The following is a 6,995-nucleotide window of genomic DNA, read 5'->3' on the forward strand; positions in this document are numbered from 1 at the left end:
AAAGCAGGAAGAGAAGCAGAAAAACAAGAATGTGGCACAATGGGGTATCTGGAGCATGTAACCATAATGGCAATTTCTGAAAGTTGGCTGCCCAGTAATAGTATAAAAAGTTGAGTAGTGCCAGCCGTCCACTAAACATCACTGAAATAAAGATCTACCGACTCTGGGTACCTTTCCTCCCCAGATAAATGTGGTAACAGTCTGATTGGTTGACTTTAAAAAAGCACTTTGGTCAAATCAATGGGATAGATTGAAATTGATAAAGGAATTTGGGTAAACTGTTAATTTGTACAGCAATCCTTCCTATAAGTGATAGTGGTAAGCTACCCCATCTCTGAAAATGTGTTTTCATTTGTGCAAGAAGAGAGAAAAGTTTTCAGAAAAAAAGAGCATGTCATGAATGAGTTACATTTACTCCAATGTATTTGAAACCGGAGCGGCTAAGCTGAAAGGGCAAGTCTGTCTGCTGGAGCTATAGTGCTTCTGGATTGACTGGGAAGCACTCACTTTTCTGGAGATTCAGCTTGTAACCAGAGAAGGAGCCAAAGTTCTCCAAAATAGAAAGGATAGAAGGTAAACAGGTTACATTGTTATTTGCACAGAGTAACAAATCGTCTGCATATAATGATAACCTACGTTCAACTCCTTCCCGTGTTACACCTTGGAAAAAGGAGGATGAAGGTATATTTACTGAAAAGGGCTCAATGGCGACGGCAAAACATAAAGGGGACCGTGGGCAGCCTTGGCGTGTCCCACATTCCAGGGCAAAATCATCTGAACAGGTGTCATTGATACAGACACTGGCCTGGGGATATGTATGCAAGAGACAGATCCATGAGCTAAATTTGTCTCCAAATCCACATTTTTTAAAGAACAGAAAATAGGTTCTCCCATTAAATTCTGTCGAATGCCCTCTCTGCGTCTAGGGAGATTACGACCTGAGGGGAGTTGGAGAATTGTTTAGAATAAATTATGTTAAACAGCGTCCAGATGTTAAAAAATGAATATCTGTCCGTAATAAAGCCGGTTTCTTCCTGTGATATGAATCCTGGTAAGACTACTTCCAGACGCCTCGCTATAACCTTCACCAGCACTTTTACATCCACATTAAGGAGGCTTAGGGGCCTAAATGAAGAACAGGAAGTGGGGTCTTTCCCCTTCTTAAGGAGAAGCGCTATTGAAGCCTTTGTTAGGGTAGGTGGCAATGAGCCACGTTCAAGTGATTCATTATACATAGATAAAGGTAAAGGGGCTAACTTGGTATAGAATTTCTTAAAGAACTCAGTTGGAAACCCATCAGGCCCCAGAGCCTTGCTGCTCTGCATTGACTTGATAGGCTGAATAACTTCTTCAAGGCTGAGAGGAGAATCAAGGTCATTTGTAGTTTCAGCCTTAACTGTGGGAGTCTCCAGTTCACCCAAAAATGTAGTCATATTGGCAGTATCTGAGGGAAATTAAGATGTATACAGGGAGGAATAGAAAGGACATGAAGGTGTCATTGATCCCCGTAGGGTCAGAAATCAAGCTATGAGAGGAATCTTTAATTTGGGGAATCAGACGAGTAGCAGCTCTGCGTTTTAATTGGTGTGTGTTCAGACGACCTGCCCTATCGCCATGTTCATACCAAGTGAATGGAATAGTAACCGTTCTGCGTCTGTAGTGGGCGAGAGATTGAATTCAGATTGTAAGTTCTAGCGTTGCTTATATAGCTCTGGAGATGGCGTCAGGGCATATTGATGGTCTAAGTCAAGGATGGCTTAAGAGTTCTTCTAGTTTAGCTTTCCGAGTTTTGTTTAAATGAGAAGAGTAATAAATAATACTCCTCTAAAATAGGCCTTAAGTTATTCCCATAAGAAAGAATGAGAGGTTGAGCTTGTCTGATTTGAAAATCAGAAAATTGTCAATAGAAGTGGAGATAACGTTACAGAAGTCTGCGTCAGACAGGAGAAGAGAATTGAATCTCCAACAGAGAGGAGTATGAGTTTGTCCTGATAGGTCTATGTCGAGGGCTTAAGGTCCATGGTCAGAAATGACAAAGGGTACATTTTCAGAAGAGGTGACATTTGGAAATAACTTATGATCAATAAAGAAAGAGTCAATACGAGAAAAAGAATGGGGTACACGTGAAAAGAAAAAATACTATTTTGCCTGGGGATTCTGAAATCTGAAACACTCATTCTAAACCATCAAATCTGAGAAGGACTTTGACATAGCAGAAGGAGACATAGTTCTGGGGTTGGAGCGGTCTAAAGCCGGGCTAATAATACAATTCAGATCCCCGCCAAACATCAAAAGATGGGTGTTCAGAGAAGGGATTTTCCCCAGCAATCGTTTATCATATTCAACATCATCAACATTGGGAGCATATACATTCACCAGTACTACAGGTGTGTGCCAAATGGTGCCAATTATGATGAAATATCTCCCATTACTGACATAACATTAGTAGTAGAGAAATGTATTATTTTACTTGCCAAAATTGCAACCCCTCTGGCTTTAGAGTTAAAGTCTGAGTGGAACACCTGACTAAACTTGGAGTTTTGTAGCCTTGAGTGATCTTTAATGTGTAAATGGGTCTCTTGTAAAAAAATACCACATCTGATGTGAGCTTTTTCAAATGGGAGAAGACCCTAGACCTCTTGACAAGATTGCCTTAGTATTCCAAGATGAAAACGTTATCGGATTAGGTCTACCTATTCCCATATTACTATTATTAGCGTTGTTAGCCATCGAAAATATTGACATGAAAAAGGGGTGAAAACAGACCAAGCATTTGCAAAGATAACAGAGAAAACTGAATAAAAAAGCAAATACAAAATAAAATAATAATAATACAAAAATAGGACCAAAAAAGTTCATTCCCCCTCCCCTCCCACCAAAACCCAAAGTCTCCTTCCCCAGCGAATGGAGACGGCAGGATGAAGTTTGTGCAGCTTCAGTGCATATAAACAGAAAACCTTCCTATCCTAACGCGGAGAGGCCCCATAGCACCAGTAGTGAAATACATTTGAAAAGTCATTCACTAAACGGTAAAGTAAAACAGATCAACCAAAACAAAGACCCCATAACAGTGAAACGGAACTGTCCTGACTCGGGGAGTCTTCAAATCAGTGCAAGACGTACAATGTGTCCCACAGTATGCTACATTGTTACAAAAAAAATGTAAAACGTTTCTTTACATCTACGAATGATCAATAGGGCGTAATGAAGTGATGAAGTCCTTCAGTAGGTATCTAGACAAATGAAAGCTCTGCTGAGTGGCAGTGGTAGCTGTAATTTCCGAGACCAGAATCGTACGGAGGTTCTGAAGATCTGTGGGGAGTGTGACCGCATGAGGCTCTGTAACAGTTGGACTGGAGTCGGCGCCATTACCATTCACGTTTGCCACCGCGGTTGAAGCGTTAGTTACACGTCTTCTCCTCCTCATGTCATGTGCCTTCAGAATCATAAAGATAACTTACAAACTCACCAATCAAATTTGATATGTAAAAAAGTGGAATGCAAAGTACAAATTTGGCAAAATGATCTAATCCAAAGGAACCACATCCACAAGCTTCTTCTACATTCACATGCTAAACCAGAAGCCTTAGTTGTGATGTGTTGGCGTTCTATCCAATATAAACAAAAATGTGGACTAGTTTAGATTTACAGATTATGTTCTGGAAAAAGTTACGCTTAAGTGAAAATATAGTGAAAAGTTAAGGAACGCTAGGCATTATTTGCCTTTCTTATTCCTGATAATGTAGTTTGACTGTGAAACAGGCCATTAAACAAGACACCTGACAGTGTGTGAACCTCCCCTGCGCTCCGCTGCCATGGCACTGTGGTAGATTTACAGCCACATAACTCACACAGTGAATCCTCAAGGTGATTCCGCCACTGTCGTGCTCCACTAACCAGAGACCAGACACAGGACCAGACACAGGTGTTTGCTATGGGAATCAGTAAACAAGATATAGAGCTGTCGGGTCTGCCTGGGGTTGATGGGGCTGCTGTGGGGCTGAGGTCTGGGACGCTGGCCCGCTGGACTGATCCATCTCACCACCAGGAGGGGGTCACTATGATCTACTGTACCTTTACAACAACACTGAGCAAAAGTTCCCCAGTCTCCACATGCACCCATACAAGTCCTCACAGCAGTGGAGCCCTTACCCACATCCATGTCCATCCATGTGGGGGACCATCGCCATCTCTGTGGGGAGTACAATTGGGGGACAGCTATATTACTCAAACACCACCAGAACAGCCATATTGCTTTTCACAGAAGGAAAAGTTGTTTTGAGTTCTGGTCAACTCCCTAGTGCTCCTGGTGAGGCATCATGGGAGAATGAAGAGGCTGTTTGTAATCAGTGGGAGATGGGATAGAGCTGACCTGGAAATGTTTCAGTACCGAAAGGAGTGTGTTTAAAAGCTAGACTTGCATCAAAGTGAATGCATGTAAGTTAAAGTGAAGTTCACTGACTAATTGATGTATTAATGCTGTATGTGATGGCTCTAGCGATCTAGCCTGCTTGACACAAATAGATATAACTCTGCTTCACACTCCCAAGGTTAGCCGCTGACAGGTTTATGAGGAAATAAATGCTTTTGAATTATATTTTGGCTATTGAAGTCATTGCAATTTGTGGCAGTGGCTCATGTTGTGCAAGAAAATAAATCACTGAAACTTTTCCACCAATCAATAAATACAAAATAGGTGTAGAGAGATGCTGACAGAAGAGCAGGAAGCCTGTATGTCCCAAATGGCACTCTATTCCCTATATAGTGCACTACTTTTGACCAGGGCTCTGGTCTAAAGTAGTGCCATACAGGAAATTTGGGGATTAGGGCACAGGCCATTTGGGACGTAGCCTTGGACAGCTCTCTGACTGATGAATGTGATTAAGAGCAGTTATTGCTGTTGGAGGAAGTGATGAATTTCATACAATGGACCTTACGTTTCTACTTAACTGTTTTCCTGTTGACAGCAACCTTGAGGTGGCATCTAATTCGGAGAAATGTATCAACATAAGCAGCTTTTAAACAGCAATTAACTTTCTGAAATCGCTGTGAAATAAATCATCCACACCAAATGATAAACAGCTCATTTATTTTAAAAGGGTTTCTATGTCCTCTTTTGGGGCGTTCAAATCTTTCACACCTCTTCCCCTTCTGCTGACGGTAAGAAAGGAAATTCTAATTCAACTTAGAAACTTAAAGTCTGAAGCCCAGAGATATTAGTGATGTATTAACATGACATAACACCTGTCATTGCCATTTCCACGGCAATGTCAACCACCTATACACAACAAAAGGGTATATTTTCATGTTTTTTTTTTACTTTGTCTTCCAGAACTCCAGCCAAAATGCCAAGAGTTGTTGTGTCAGTACGGCTGTGTCAAAATGAGAAACGTGACGTTCTGCTTCTGTGCTGATGGCTTCGAGGTGGAACAGGATGGTCGAGCCTGCAGAGGTAAGGGCCGACAGCCAACAGGGCTATTCATCTATATCAAAAGGATGGGTGGTGGATATTGACAAACTGATGACACAAAAAGAATGGTGGCTCTTTTAAGTTTGACAATACAATAAGTCGTATTTGGATCATTTTGGAATAGCTGCAAAATGGACACGCATATATTGTACACTTTATGTGTGAAGGTGACACTTTTTGGGGCCGCATTAAACCAGGTTTATGTACCGGAAAGTATTCAGACTCCTTCCCTTTTTCCACATTTTGTTACGTTACAGCCTTATTATATCATCAATCTACAAACAGTACCTGTCACGCTCGTCGTAATGATTGGAGCAATTCGCAGCAGGCGTAGAGTTCCACATATTTTTATAAATCGAAACTCATCAAACAAAAAACAATGAAGCACAAACGAAATGTGAAGCTACTGGTGTGCACAAAGGCAACTTACTGTAGACAAGATCCCACAACTAACAATGGGGAAAATGGCTATCTAAATATGATCCCCAATCAGAGACAACAAAAAACAGCTGCCTCTGATTGGGAACCATATCAGGCCACCATAGAAATATAATTCACCTAGATGACCCACCCTAGTCACTATCACGCCCCGTCCAACATAGTGAATAAACAGCTTTCTATGGTCAGAGCGTGACAGTACACCACCCCCCGGACCGCGGATCGACTGAGGACCGTCGTTGGAGGTTCCGGACTGTGAAAAGTCACCGGAAGCTCTGGACTGTGAAAAGTCGCCGGAAGCTCTGGACTGGGAACTGTCGCCGGAAGCTCTGGACTGGGAACTGTCGCCGGAAGCTCTGGACTGGGAACTGTCGCCGGAAGCTCTGGACTGGGAACTGTCGCCGGAAGCTCTGGACTGGGAACTGTCGGCGGAATATCTGGACTGGGAACAGTCGCCGGAAGCTCTGGACTGGGAAGTGTCGCCGGAAGCTCTGGACTGTGGAGGCGCACTGGAGGCCTGATGCGTGGGACCGGTACAGGTGGCACCGGGCTGATGGCACGCACCTCTGGGCGAGTGCGAGGAGCAGGAACATGAAGCACCTGACCGTGGAGGCGCACTGGATGCCTGAAGCATGGGACCGGTACAGGTGGCACCGGGCTGATGACACTCACCTCAGGGTGAGTGCGGTGAGCAAGAACAGGACGGACCTGACTGGGGACACGCACTTGAGGGAGAGTGTTAGGAATTGGCACAGGATGCACTGGGTTGTGAAGATGCACTGGAGACCTGGTGTGTATAGCCGGCATCAATTGTTCCGGAACTTTAACACACTTCTCAGGACGAGTACGGGGAGCTGACTCAGGTGGCACCAAAATGGCAACACGTTCCTTTATTCCAAATCCGTGCATCCTCCACCAACTCAACAACTCTCACATTTCTCTCTCTTCCAAATTCTACTTCTTCTCCCAGTCTTCTCCATGTGCCCCCCCAAAACAGCTGCCGCTGATTGGGAACCATATCAGGCCAACATAAAAATATATTTCACCTAAATGACCCACCCTAGTCACTATCACGCCCCAACCAACA

At 43.4% G+C, this 6,995-nt stretch overlaps 1 pseudogene; it reads left to right on the forward strand.

Annotated features, from left to right (window-relative positions):
• LOC118363991 (low-density lipoprotein receptor-related protein 1B-like) overlaps positions 1–6,995 on the forward strand; it is a 178,882-nt pseudogene that overhangs the window by 23,993 nt on the left and 147,894 nt on the right.

This window comes from Oncorhynchus keta, chromosome 30 (genome assembly GCF_023373465.1).
Source record: "Oncorhynchus keta strain PuntledgeMale-10-30-2019 chromosome 30, Oket_V2, whole genome shotgun sequence".
Classification (NCBI taxonomy): Eukaryota; Metazoa; Chordata; class Actinopteri; order Salmoniformes; family Salmonidae; genus Oncorhynchus; species Oncorhynchus keta.